General features: G+C 43.6%; 1 protein-coding gene across 12 annotated transcripts in view; it reads left to right on the forward strand.

Moving 5' to 3' along the window:
• Positions 1-6,180: 6,180 nt before the first annotated feature.
• Positions 6,181-14,029, forward strand: part of SGSM3 (small G protein signaling modulator 3) — a 35,437-nt gene continuing 27,588 nt past the window's right edge. For all 12 annotated transcript variants that reach the window (XM_059937024.1, XM_059937025.1, XM_059937028.1 and 9 more), the window contains exon 1: positions 6,181-6,287. The gene's annotated coding sequence lies outside the window, so the exon portion shown is untranslated. The remainder of the gene's footprint in view (positions 6,288-14,029) is intronic.

Below are 14,029 nucleotides of genomic sequence, written 5' to 3' on the forward strand. Positions count from 1 at the left end.
TTTTATATTTATATACTTGTGATATACTCTTTTTTTAAACATCTTTATTGGAGTATAACTGCTTTACGATGGTGTGTTAGTTTCTGCTTTATAACAAAGTGAATCAGCTATATGCATACGTATATCCCCATATCTCCTCCCTCTTGCGTCTCCCTCCCACCCTCCCTATCCCACGCCTCTAGGTGGTCACAAAGCACCAAGCTGATCTCCCTGTGCTATGCAGCTGCTTCCCACTAGCTACCTATTTTACATTTGGTAGTGTATATATGTCAATGTTACTCTCTCACTTTGTCCCAGCTTATCCTTCCCCTTCCCCGTGTCCTCAAGTCCATTCTCTACGTCTGCATCTGTATTCCTGTCCTGCCCCTAGGTTCATCAGAACCATTTTTTTTTTAAGATTCCATACATATGTGTTAGCACATGGTATTTGTTTTTCTCTTTCTGACTTACTTCACTCTGTATGACAGACTCTAGGTCCATCCACCTCACTACAGATAACTCAATTTTGTTTCTTTTTATGGCTGAGTAGTATTCCATTGTATATATGTGCCACATCTTCTTTATCCATTCATCTGTCTATGGCCACTTACGTTGCTTCCATGTCCTGGCTATTGTAAATAGTGCTGCAATGAACATTGTGGTACATGACTCTTTTTGAATTATGGTTTTCTCAGAGTATATGCCCAGTAGTGGGATTGCTGGGTCATATGGTAGTTCCATTTTTAGTTTTTTAAGGAACCTCCATACTGTTCTCCATAGTGGCTGTGTTGTGATATACTCTTAAGTGCAATTTTGTTACTTTAACATTTTAATTAAAGGCATTTGGGTGGGCTTCAGGTTCCTGAGAAGAGAGAACGCTCATGGCATCTCAAAGATTAGACTGAATTCAGTTAACCAATGATGCAAGCCCCAGGATCTGAATCATCCAGAAATCAGGGTCTTGGCAGACTGTGGGACCACTGTCTTCTGTTCAGCTGCAGTCAGACACCTGGGCACTTACTGCCCTCTTTCCCTGGCTGATGGTAGATTTCATACAATAACCAGGAGAGCCAGATATCCTTCAGTGGAAGCACAGAGGATAGGTGTCTCCAGAACAGTATGAAAATCCAGGGTCTGACATGAAGAAAGTATTCAGAAAATGTCATTTTCCTTTCTGAGCTCAGGAGTGTTCGCCAACCTTCCTCTCTTCTTGCTGGTTAGTCGGGGAGCAGGCTGAGACTTGAGGACGCTACTTTTGGTTTGGTCTGCCTACCATGGGTGAGTGCATCCTGAACTTGAACCAACCAGAGAATTGGGAATGAGTCAACATAAAAAATGAATAGTAAAAAGTTAAAAAAAAAAAAAAAAGGCTGGAAAGCTATATAGTGAAATAGTGTGGTTTCTTGGATAGTGAGTTTAAGATGATTTTTTTTCTTCTAGTTTTATTGAGGTATAATTGACATACAGCACTGTGTAAATTTAAGGTGTACAGCATAATGATTTGACTTACATACATCATGAAATGATTATCACAGTAAGCTTAGTAAAGATATACAAAATTAAAGTTTAATTTTTTAATTAAAAATTTTTTCCTTGTGATGAGAACTCTTAGGATTTACTCTCCTAACAATTTTCATATATAACATACAGCAGCATTCATTATGTTTATCATGTTGTACATTGCATCCCTAGTGCTTCTTTATTCTGTAAGTGGAAGTTCGTACCTTTTGACTGCCTTCATCCAGTTCCCCTTGCCCCTACTCCCCACTTCCGGTAACCACAAATCTGATCTCTTTTTCTATGAGTTTGCTTGTTTTTGAAGTATGATTGACCTACAACACTATGTTAGTTCCTGTTATACAACGTAGTGATTTGGTATATTTATGCATTTCTAAGTGATCACCATAAATCTAGTTATGATATATCACCATAAAAAGATATTACATATTTATTAACTATATTCCCCACACTGTACACTTCATACCTGTGACTCACTTATTTTGCAACTGGAAGTGTGTACCACGTAACTTTCCTCACTTATTTCTTCCCTCTCCCCACCCCCTCCCCTCTGGCAAGCACCTGTTTGTTCTCTGTGATTCTGTTTCTATTGTTATGTTTTGTTCTTTTGTTTTTAGATTCCAAATATAAGTGAAACCATACAGTATTTGTCTGTTGACTTATTTAACTTAGCATAATGTCCTCTAGGTCCATCCATGTTGTTGGAAATGGCAAGATTTCATTCTGAGTAATATTCCATCGTTTATACAGCACATCATCTTTTTTTTTTTTTTTAATAGGGGTATAATTGTTTTACAATGTTGTGTTAGTTTCTACTGTACAGCGAAGTGGAGTTCTCTGTGCTATACAGCAGGTTCTCATTAGTTATCTATTTTATACATATTAGTGTATATATGTCAATCCCAATCTCCCAATTCATCCCACCCCCTCCTTTCCCCCCTTGTATACCACATCATCTCTATCCATTCATCTATTGATGGGACAAGATATTGCTTCTATATCTTGGCTATTGTAAACAATGCTGCAATGAACATAGGGGTGCACATATCTTTTCTAATTAGGAGTGGAATTGCTGGATCATATGGTAGTTCTATTTTTAATTTTTGAGGAAACTCCATACTGTTTTCTATAATGGCTGCACCAATTAACATTCCCACTAACAGTGCACAAGGGTTCCCTTTTCTCCACATCTTTGCCAATGCTCATTATTAATTCTTTTGCATGTAGCTATCCAGTTTTCCTGACACCATTTATTGAAAAAGCTGTCTTTTCCCCATTGTATATTCTTGCCTCCTTTGTCATGGATTAATTGTCCATATAAGTGTGGGTTCATTTCTGGGCTCTCTATTCTGTTCCATTGACTATGGTTCTGTTTTTGTGTCAGTACTATACTGTTTTGATGACTGTAGCTTTGTAGTATAGTTTGAAATCAGGGCATACACCTCCAACTTAGTTCTTTCTCAAGATTGTTTTGGCTATTTGGGACCTTTTGTGTTTCCATACAAATTTTAGAATTATTTGTTCTAGTTCTGTGAAAAATGTCATTGATATTTTGATAGGGATTGCATTGAATGTGTTAATTCCCTTGGGTATAGTTTGGTCATTTTAACAATATTAATTCTTCTAATCCATGAACACAGTGTATCTTTCCATCTGTTCGTGTCGTCTTCAGTTTCTTTCATCAGAGTCATAGTTTTGTGAGTACAGGTCTTTTACCTCCTTAATTAGATTTATTCATAGGTGTTTTATATTTTCTTTTTGCCTCTGTGCATTTTTTCAGGTTTTGAATGCAATTTTTATATAAATTTTAGAAAAGTTTTAGATTTACAGAAAAATTGCATATATAGTACAGAGAGTTTCCATATACACCATACTTGGTTGCCCTTATTATTAATATCTGATGTACCATTTCACAGTTAATGAACCAATTTTGATACATTATTAAATTGAGTCCTTAGTTTTTCGCTAATGACCTTTTTCTGTTCCAGGATTCCACCTGGAACAGACGTTTTATTTATTTATTAATAAATTTATTTATTTTATTTATTTATTTTTGGCTGCATTGGGTCTTTGTTGCTGTGCGCGGGCTTTCTCTAGTTGCGGTGAGCGGGGTTACTCTTGGTGGCGGTGTGTGGGCTTCTTGTCATGGTGGCTTCTCTTGTTGCAGAGCACGGGCTCTAGGTGTGTGGGCTTCAGTAGTTATGATGCGTGGGCTCAGTAGTTGTGGCTCACAGGCTCTAGAGTGCAGGCTCAGTAGTTGTGGCTCATGGGCTTAGTTGCTCCACGGCATGTGGGATCTTCCTGGACCAGGGCTCAAACACGTGTCCCCTGCATTGGCAGGCAGGTTCTTAACCACTGTGCCACTAGGGAAGCCCAGACATTATATTTAGTCATGATAACATTTTAAAAATACTGGAATTCATAATTCCCTGGCGGTCCAGTGGTTAGGACTTCATGCTTTCACTGCCAAGGGTCCAGGTTCAATCCCTGGTTGGGGAACTAAAATCCCACAAGCCGTGCAACGCAGACACACACACACACAAAAGATGAAAAATACTGGAATTCACATATATTACTTATAAGGTATGTTGTTTATTAGAGATGTGGTCTGATGGACACAAACTTTAGCTCATGAATTTAGCTAACTCTGAACGTAACTAAAAGTAAAAGCAGAGTTAGGTTTTTCAATTCTGGATCTTGTGCAACCTTATCTTTACCTCATTAAGTGCTGTGTACTGTACAGACAGATTCTTAAAGGCCAAATTTCTGCCGGGGGAAATAGTTTAAGAGGTGAGTATGGGTGTTAATTTGCCTTCACGAAAAGTCCAAACTCAGGAAGAAACTGATTTGGGTTTCTGACCCAGATTTCAACTTGAGCACTTCAGAGGATGAGGTGATCTGTAGGTGACCACCTGGACAAAAGGTCAAATGAAAAAGAAATGAGTTTTTGGGTGGCACAAAACAGGAGGCCCTCTTCTCATATAACAAGATCCTTTGGCCTTAGAAAAGCCATGTTAGATCTGCCCTTTCAGATTCTGATGCTTTATTTTGTACTGAAAGTTCATATTTGTGGTGGTATTGGGCCTTCCTTATCTACAGTGGGCCAGAAACTGTGGCTAGGTAACATCCCAGTCCAAGCTGGAGTGGAAGGAGGGGCTCCAAGGGATACTTGGGAGCTACTGCAGACCGCCCCCTTGTCCTCAATCCCCACAGGAGTTTCCTAGGAAATAACAAGCTCCTATCAAATAGTGATGTCAAGTGGCCACAGATGAGGTTGAGAGGGAGACTGGAGCCATGAATGCTTCGGGTCAAGTTTCCATCCACAAATGATGGAGCCTTCCACTGACATGGCTCTAGGGCACTGAGAAGTTTAAAACTATGGGACAGTGTTACACCTCTGCCATGGCTTTATAAAGTTGTAACTAGGATAGTGCTAGTTGTGAGAGTACAGGCCAAGGACAGTTGACCCTTGAACAATGTGGGGGTTAGAGGCACTGACCTCCGTGTGGTTGAAAATCCACATATAACTTTAGAGTTGACCCTCTGTATCTGCAGTCCTTCAACCACTATTAGTTCCCATTATTGATATTTTGGCCAAGTTCCCTGCAAAATTCTAATGATAAAATTTGCCCTGCTTTTGCCACAGGAGTGTTTGTGAATAACATGAAAGTGCTTTGTAAAGTGAGCATAATACAATGAGGTCATGATTGAGAATGCCTTAGTGTGTTTTGTAGGCTTCACCTGTGGTTCCCATTAATTCACTGCATCATCCCCACCTTGGAACACCCTTAGGAACCCGAGCTCAGGTTAATAAGCAGCTCTAAAACGAAATTGTGGTACATCTCTTCAGAGTAGGGTGAAGTTTCTAGAAAAATATTCTTGTAATCCTGTTATAGCTTTTGGTGACCTTTCTAAAACATGGCAAGTGCTTTTTTTTTTTTTTTTTTTTTTTTTAAACTAGAGCCTGATGTCCACTGGGACCTGGATATCAAATGGAGATGGGCCCTGCTACCGTCATGGACTGTTCATTTGTACTGCACTTTAACATTTTCTCAGACAGCATCCAGTTCTCACAACCACCACAAGTTCACATTCTCATTTTATGGGTGAGCCAAATGTTAGCGTGGTTGATAGACTCAAATGCAGGCCTCTGACTACACCCTCTCATTGCATTATGCCCGAAGATTGAATTTCTCGGGTAGGACCTCAACCAATTTGTTACTAGTTGCGGCTCCTTCCAAGGCTTGTGAATTGTGTAAGAGTGGATCAGGCTGGTCTAGGACTGGTTTGTACACCCGTAAAGAAGGCACTTAAATGTTTAGAAAATGAATATCAGGTAAGCCGCCCCTTCCAAGAGCCCTGCCGCGTCTATCCCCCATCCTGACCACTGGTCCACCCCATATTCCCCTAACTCCTAGGGATGCAGCGCAGACGGGAGGCCAGGTGGGCATCGCTAGGCCAAAATTGGGCTTCGAAGGTCGCCTCTCCACCTCCACCCCCAGTAACCCTCGACCCGCCCCCCCACCCCCGCCGGAGGACGCGGCCTAGTCTCCGAAAGGAGGCTGGTGTGCGGGGTCCAGAAGCGCGCAGACCCCACCGCACCTCCCGGCCAACGGACCAGAAAGACTACAGCCCCCAGCATGCCCCTCGGCCGCCCGCTCGGCCCGGCGCGCGTGCGCGGTGACGCCGCCGAGCGCCGATAGGGGTCGAGCCCCCAGCCTGACAAGCTTTGGCACAGTGGTGGCGGTGGCGCACGGCCGCGGGGCAGCTGGACGTCCCCCGCGGGGCAGGTGAGTGCGGAGCGAGAGGTTGGCTGAGACTCGCTGGGTTTGCGGGGCCCGGCGCCCACCTGTGCCCCTCCGGTGGGGACGTGAGGGTCTGTGGACCGACCGACTGACCCACGGACTGACGGGCCGAGGAGCAAGGCGGCGCCGTAGCCGGCCGGGCCGGCCCTTGCTCGTGCGGCGCGCGGGGCGGGGGTCCCGGCTAGGCCCGGGCTCTCGAGGTCGGGCGCGAGGCCTGAGGGGCGCGAGGCCTGAGGGGCGCGGGCGGTGCTCGGGGCGGGGGGCGGCCTCCCGGGGCGGGACCCCCAGCCAGCCCAGCGGGAAGGGGGGCTCCTGGCGCCCGAGCTGAAGTGCCCTGGGCGCTCGAGCCCGAATACGGCCCCCTCCCGCGGCTGGGAGCAGTTTACAGAAGCCGCACCTCAGGCCGGCGACCTTTTTTGCTTTTTGGGTTTTTTGAAAAAACGGCCGCCTCGGATACGTTTACAGCAGCAAAGTCTTCTTCAGGTGTGACTTGTAACTTTACGTTAAAGATTCAAGTCTGGTGTCAGAACACAGGCTCAGATTCTGACCAGACTCGGAACACACTGTAATATGGGTTTTTAACTCTGGAGAAATTGAGGCATGTACTAGCCAGGACTCAGCCAGTGTGGTTAGGATTGGAATTTTGAAAATTATTCTCATACATGGTTTAATGATCGATCCAAGATGCTTTTTATATGGGGCGGCGGGGAGAGGTGATTTAAAGTCTCTTTTTGGTGACAAATGACTGTATCATATTTTCCAGGCTTGTGCTGCATATGCGATTTGTGGTGGGTTGCTGGCTCTTTTTTGCTTGCTCTTTGGTGGGATATTTAGAAGTGTCTGGAATATTCTTTACCCTTCTTTCTTTTTCTTTCTTGGTAAATTCAAGTTCCTAATCAGACTCTGTTTCACAAAAAGTGAATTTTCAACTTCGACTTGTGTATTTGTAGCTTTTGTGATTGTATATGATTAAGTTTGTAGGTACACATATATTTCCTCCTTTTCCTCTTCATCTCTTTTCTGTATCTTCCAGTTCTCTCTGAACTCTAAACGATGGAGTTATATCTTCTTTGTTTTACATATTTATTTCTGTTCTCCATGATTAGCTGGTAATTGATTCTAAATAATAGTCAACATCTTTCCTGTCTTTTAATAATCCCAGGTGCCGATAGCCTTTTCATCACTAATTGTTACATTAGCCTGGGCTTTAGCCCTCTTCGTATCCCTTTTTAAGCGTGGGGGGGTGTGATCTGGGAGAGAGGGCCGGGGTGAGGTGTTTTTCTTGACCAGATATAGGTAACAGCTGAACACGACCCATGGCATCAACTTTAGAAGGCTGTGAACAAAAATTGTTTAAATATTAATCTTGTGAATTTGGGAACTTGTCAGGTTGACAGAAGAGTCGGTGAGGTACCTCACAGAAATGAACCTGATGTCAGGGTAAAATATTGAGAAAGGATCTCAGGAATCATCTCTTTTATCATACCGCCATCTTTCAGTGCCCAGAGTGGATGCTGGGGACACCTTGTTGGCTTAGAAACTTAAACAAGGTTCTGTGTGTTTGTGTTTTTGGTTTCTCTCTTCCTAGTTCTCAATGAACGCTTTGGCAGGAGCTCAAAATCTGGTACATTTGATAATTTAACATCAGTTTCATCTGCTTATTCTCCAGATTGTCTCTCTTCCTCAGCTGGTGACATCAGTAATTTTCCACAGCAGCCATTCATGAGCTCATGCAGACTGTCACAAGGAAGTGGAATAGCACAGAGGGTGGCACATACAGGAGAAATAAGGGTCTTGTTTCTTTGCCGTCACATATTACACAAGGAATGAGACAGGAATTCTGGACTGAAGCACAAACTATGCGGGAGGGGTTAGCACACCAGACTCTAGGCTTCCACATATGGTAATAATCATTGGTACCAGTTACTGAATCTCTTCTCTTTGCCAAGTGCTGTAATCGTCACAGTGAAGTGCAGGTTTATCATTGTCATTTTATATGTGTGTAAGTTGAAGTACAGAGGTTAAGTGATTTGTCCACAGACATAGTGACCGGGCCAGAATGCAAATTCAGGTCTCTGATTCTGACATCCCCGCTCTTTCTACTGCACTGTACTACCCTACCAACATATATGTTCAAGTCTTTCTCATTCTTAAAAAAACAAACAAAAAAACCCACCTTTCCTGTGGCCACAATTCTTCTTCAAACTACTGTCACTTCCCATCTGTTTCCTTTCTAGATTTGTCCTTAAAAAGCAAACTCTATGCCCTTCCCTTCTGTTTACTCCTTATTTCATTGCAGTCTGGCCCGCACCCCTCGACTCTATTGAAATTGCTCTCATGAACTCCACTCAGCCATTGATTGAATATCTACCTTAGGTATCATCTTCTAGACTTACAAAGAGGCTGAGATATGGTTCTTGCCCTGAGGGAGTTTAGGAGCTAATGAGGGAGAAAAAGAATTTTATACGGGTCACTGTATGTTAACTCCTGACCGAGCAATCTTTGCTCTTGGGAGTGGGGGAGGAACACTTCACTGAGAAGGTGATAGTGGACTGCCAACAGAGAGAAACCCTAAGTTGTTCCAGGCAATGGTGTCAGGACTGCATGCTTAGGTGTGGACTTTTTGAAGTTGTAACTCGCCAGTGAGAGATGGTACAGTTGAAATATACAGTGTAGGCTTTAGAGTCTGCCAGACCTGGGACCTGAGCCTTAATTTCTTCTTCATAATACTGCCTACAGTGTCAGCTCTGTGAAAGTAGGGCCTTTGTCTTTTTTTTTTTTATGGCTGTGTTGGGTCTTCGTTTCTGTGCGAGGGCTTTCTCTAGTTGCGGCGAGCGGAGGCCACTCTTCATCGCGGTGCGCGGGCCTCTCACCATCGTGGCCTCTCTTCTTGCGGAGCACAGGCTCCAGACGCGCAGGCTCAGTAATTGTGGCTCACGGGCCCAGTTGCTCCGCGGCACGTGGGATCTTCCCAGACCAGGGCTGGAACCCGTGTCCCCTGCATTGGCAGGTGGATTCTCAACCACTGCGCCACCAGGGAAGCCCCAGGGCCTTTGTCTTTTTCACCACCCCACTCCTCTCTCCTAGAACACTGGTCAGTAGATGTTTGTGGAGTGAATACCTCATAGGATGTTGTTCAGCTCGTGGGAGGTGCTAGATTCTCAGCAGCACCATGTGACTGAAGTAATGAGGCTGACGTTCAATGTGGTTTATGAACTGATTTTGAAGACACCACTGTTTGAAATAGTATACATATAATCACCTCCCCTTTTTGAACATTTAGGCTTGTTAATTTATGCTCACAATTCATAAATGAGGAGAGAGACATTCACCTCTTTTCTGTAGGCACAGTTAACTGCTAACTGTGTTTTCACTTCCAGTATTATGCCTCTTTTTCAGTTATAAACACATCTCTGCTTTTTCTAAGTGTTTGTGATGTAGGTTTTGTATGTATTTTTTTTCTCTGCTAATGTTCTGGATTGTTTGGGGAAGTTAATTTCTTTGGAATCATTAAATACCTTTATCAGTAAGAGTAACGTGAGAAATGAGATTGAAAGCACCAGTCCAGTTATCAGAAAGCTTATTCTTGGGAAGGGTCTGATTTCTAATTAGGACTAATAGATTTTTTTTTTTTCCTTAACAAAACCATACAACTATTCCTGGTCTTCCTAGATAACTAGTTAGCCTTCTAGCTAACATTCTAAAGACATGAAACAACAGATCATTTCCCTCTTCTTGTGTTTGAGTTTCATTTGTAAATATCCTTAATTTGTGTGACTTGAGGTTATGGGATTAAAGTCCAAGTACCACTTTTTTTTTTTTTTTGCTTTTGAAGTCAGTGGGATATAGTAATTAGCACCTACAATAAAGTTCAAATTCTGGCTCTACCACTTTAAACTTTGAAAACTTAACAAAAGTGATATAGCTTCCCAATGCCTCATTTTGCCTATCTGTAAAATTAGGATAATTACTACTACTGTCACCACTCAATAATAGCTCTTATTTATTGGGTGTTTACTATAGACTTGGCACAGTTCTAAGAATTTTACTTCTATTAACTCAATCTTCACAGCCACCCTGTATAGTAGTATTATGCCCACTTAAGGTGAGGAACAGTGACAAGATGGTCACCTGAGAGTTGTAATAAAGGTGTTTAATAATGTGATGGGTAGTTGCACTAAATGACCTGTAAAGTTCTCCTCAATTATGATTCTCTGATTGAAATCTAAGTCTCCAGACTCTGAGCCCTAGAGATTGTTCTAGAACAGACTGTTCCTGCCTTTCCCTGTATGGCCAGCCTGGTTTCCTGTTGTCTCTGCCCCACACCCCTGCTTCACCCAGCCCCTTACATTCTTTTTTTTTTAACAGTTTTTTAAAAATTAATTTATTTATTTTTGGTCATGCTGGGTCTTCGTTGCTGCACATGGGCTTTCTCTGGTTGCAGAGAGTGGAGGCTACTTACTCTTCATTGCAGTGCGTGGGCTTCTCATTGCGGTGGCTTCTCTTGTTGCAGAGCACGGGCTCTAGGCACGTGGGCTCAGTAGCTGCGGCTCGTGGGCTCTAGAGCGCAGGCTCAGTAGTTGTGGCGCATGGGCTTAGTTGCTCCGCGGCATGTGGGATCTTCCCAGACCAGGGATTGAACCCGTGTCCCCTGCATTGGCAGGTGGATTCTTAACCACTGGACCGCCAGGGAAGTCCTGCCCCTTACGTTCTTCACATCACCTTCTCATTGAGCCTTCCCTGAACACCTAATTTAAAATAGCAGCTTCCTGGGACTTCCCTGGCGATCCAGTGGTTAAGACTCCGCACTTCCAATGCAGGGAGCGTGGGTTCGATCCCTGGTCGGGGAACTAAGATCCCTCATGCTGCGCAGCCAAAAAAAAAAAAGTTATTGTCTAACCCTAAGGTTTATAACAGCAGGAGGACAACCTCCTCTGACATCTTTCCTGGAATTTCTGGTGATAATGATGCTGGTCTGAGTGTAATGCAGTTTGCCTGTTACCATGTTGTTACCAAGTTTTTGATTCAGTTTGAGGTTGGGATAGTGGAAATAGGAGACTTAGCTTCTGGCCCGGCTATGTCACCTACTCTCTTTATGGCTTTATATGAGTCTTTTGACCTCTTTAGCCTTAGTTTCTTTCTTTTGAAAAAAGTAAGAGGGAGATGAACTCAAAAGATCCTTCTAACTTCATCATTTGTGACTCTGTTCTAAGAGCCTTTGCCCTGCGCCCAGCATTGAAGAAGCTAATGATCTCTAAACATAGGTGCAGGTCTGTTAGAGAAATTCATTTGCTCTCGTACTATGGGGATTCTCTCCTAATTTATATTTAATTTGGAATTTTCACAGAAATTTATGTTTCTTAATACAGTTGCTTGTATCATGTTTTAACTCTGCCTGGCTCCCACTGGGCTCCATTCCCAAGTCAAGGTACATTGTTCTTACACACGCACAAGTGGCTTCTGTGTCTTCCCAGGGCACTGTGCTGGAGAATTGACAGCTCAGTTGTACTAGTCAGTGTGGCAGAGAGGGACCACTTAGGAGTCACTTCTGACTCACTGACTGATATGGGCAAGCTGCTTAACCTCTCTGAGCCCTGGTTTTCTCAAGTGTAAAATGGGGAGTGCTTAGCAAGTATGGTAAATGCTCAATAAACACTTTTCCTTCTTTCGTGGTATCTCCCTTCTAATACCTCCATCTAACCACTGCCACAAAGTACACAGGATTGGATTACCATACTGTAGGGTTATTGGGTAGGTGTTTTCATATATGCAAATGAAAAATTCCCAGTAATTATATAGATGGTATGGCCAAATGAGTGACTTAAAGGTAGTTTTTGACCTCTGTGGTTTAATTATATGAGGAATAGGGACTTTGTTAACTATATTTATGATCTGTTCCTTTTAAGTGCCCTAAGCTCCTATGTTAATATAAAGCTTTAAATATAAATTTTTCAGTGCCCTTTTTTGCCAGTCAGCCCTCAAGGAGCTTTATTTTCCTCAAAAACTCTTGTCTGTATTTTTCAGAGCTACCTGAATGTCGAGTTGAGGTTAGGTACCCATTGTTTGTTTCACTTTTACTTCTAAGGGGGGTGTTGCTCCCCAGCCCTGGTGGCGGGAATGACAGAAGGTCCAGGCGGTACCTTGCTTCTGCTTTCCTTATCACAGTGCAGGTGCTTCCAGGCTGTACATCTTAGGGGAGTGATCCTGGGAGGAACTCAGGGAAGTGACCAGAGTACCTTGGGTGATTATTTTACAGGAAGACCTAGAGTGGATGGGCCTGCAGAAGCCTGCACAGGAGAGCCTCATTTACCTGGTGCTGTTGTGCAGGAAAGGAAGAGCCATACCTGGGCTTGTGGAGTTCTGGCGGGGAGAATCCTGCTTCCCTCGTCTGTGTTTCCAGTCCGTGCTCTACCTTGCACAGTCGTGCCTAAATCTTGCCTAAAGGAACACTATCTCTGGTCACAAAGAAAATATTGACTCAGGGACGGGGAAGCAGCCCCAGCTGTAAGCCTGTGGGAGCGGCAGTGGAGGGAGTGGAGCGCAAAGTGGAGTTGATTCCTGGGTCGTTTTGCTCTTTAGCTGATGCCTGTTTGGAAGGAGGCAGTTTGAGAAATTTGGATGCCTTTTTCACTGAGGAGATTAAGAATAAAGTGAATACTAAACATGTTTTCAGCAAGAATGATTGGGGTGACTGGAGGGGGGAGCCAGTTCTAGAAGATTAGTGCCACTAGCTGCTTTATCGTGGTGTTTGGTGGGGCTCAAGTTTTGAGACTTTCTTTCCATACTGTGGTAATTGCTTCATTTAGCAGCATGCTCTAAGAGAAAGTGGTGGGTTCTAAGGTCTGAAAGAAGGGTGCTACGGCTGGAGCGTCGAGTGCGTGTCAAAGGCTGAGAGATGAGGCTGGAATGGTCAGCAGGGACTACTAACTCATGCAGTCTTATAAGTCAAGTTAACAAATTTGGACTTTTTCCAAAAGTCAGAGGGAAGAAAAGGGGCTTTAAAGAGGAGAAGGAAATAATCAGTTGCATTTAAAAAGGATTTCTGTGCTGGGTAGAGAGTAGAAGCTGCAGAATCAGAAATTCTGGGGGGTGGGCTCCAGCTGTCTGGGTTTTAAGAGCTGTCTGGTTTTTTTTTTTTTTAATTTATTTATTTATTTTTGGCTGCATTGGGTCTTTGTTGCTGTGCGTGGGCTTTCTGTAGTTGCGGCAAGAGGGGGCTACTCTTCGTTGCGGTGCGCGGGCTTCTCATTGCAGTGGCTTCTCTTGTTGCGGAGCATGGGCTCTAGGCGCACGGGCTTCAGTAGTTGTGGCACGCGGGCTCAGTAGTTGTGGCTTGCGGGCTCTAGAGCGCAGGCTCAGTAGTTGTGGCACACGGGCTTAGTTGCTCCACGGCATGTGGGATCTTCCCGGACCAGGGCTCGAACCCGTGTCCTCTGCATTGGCAGGCAGATTCTTAACCACTCTGCCACCAGGGAAGCCCTGTCTGGGTTTTAAGAAGCCCTACAGGTGATTCTGATACACTCTGCAGTTTGAGGACCACTGATGGAGGTCATTTAGGAGAGGGAACAATATTGTAAAGTCAGGGAACTAAACTCCATGGTATTGCTGAAGTGTAGCTCATGTTTTTTTAAAAGTAGTTATTTTATATACCTAAATAAAGAAATAAAATAAGCTAATAAAACGTACATTACATAATCAGTCTAAATCACTTACCTTGAAATGTCAAT

The sequence above is a fragment of the Balaenoptera ricei genome, chromosome 10 (assembly GCF_028023285.1).
Source record: "Balaenoptera ricei isolate mBalRic1 chromosome 10, mBalRic1.hap2, whole genome shotgun sequence".
Lineage (NCBI taxonomy): Eukaryota > Metazoa > Chordata > Mammalia > Artiodactyla > Balaenopteridae > Balaenoptera > Balaenoptera ricei.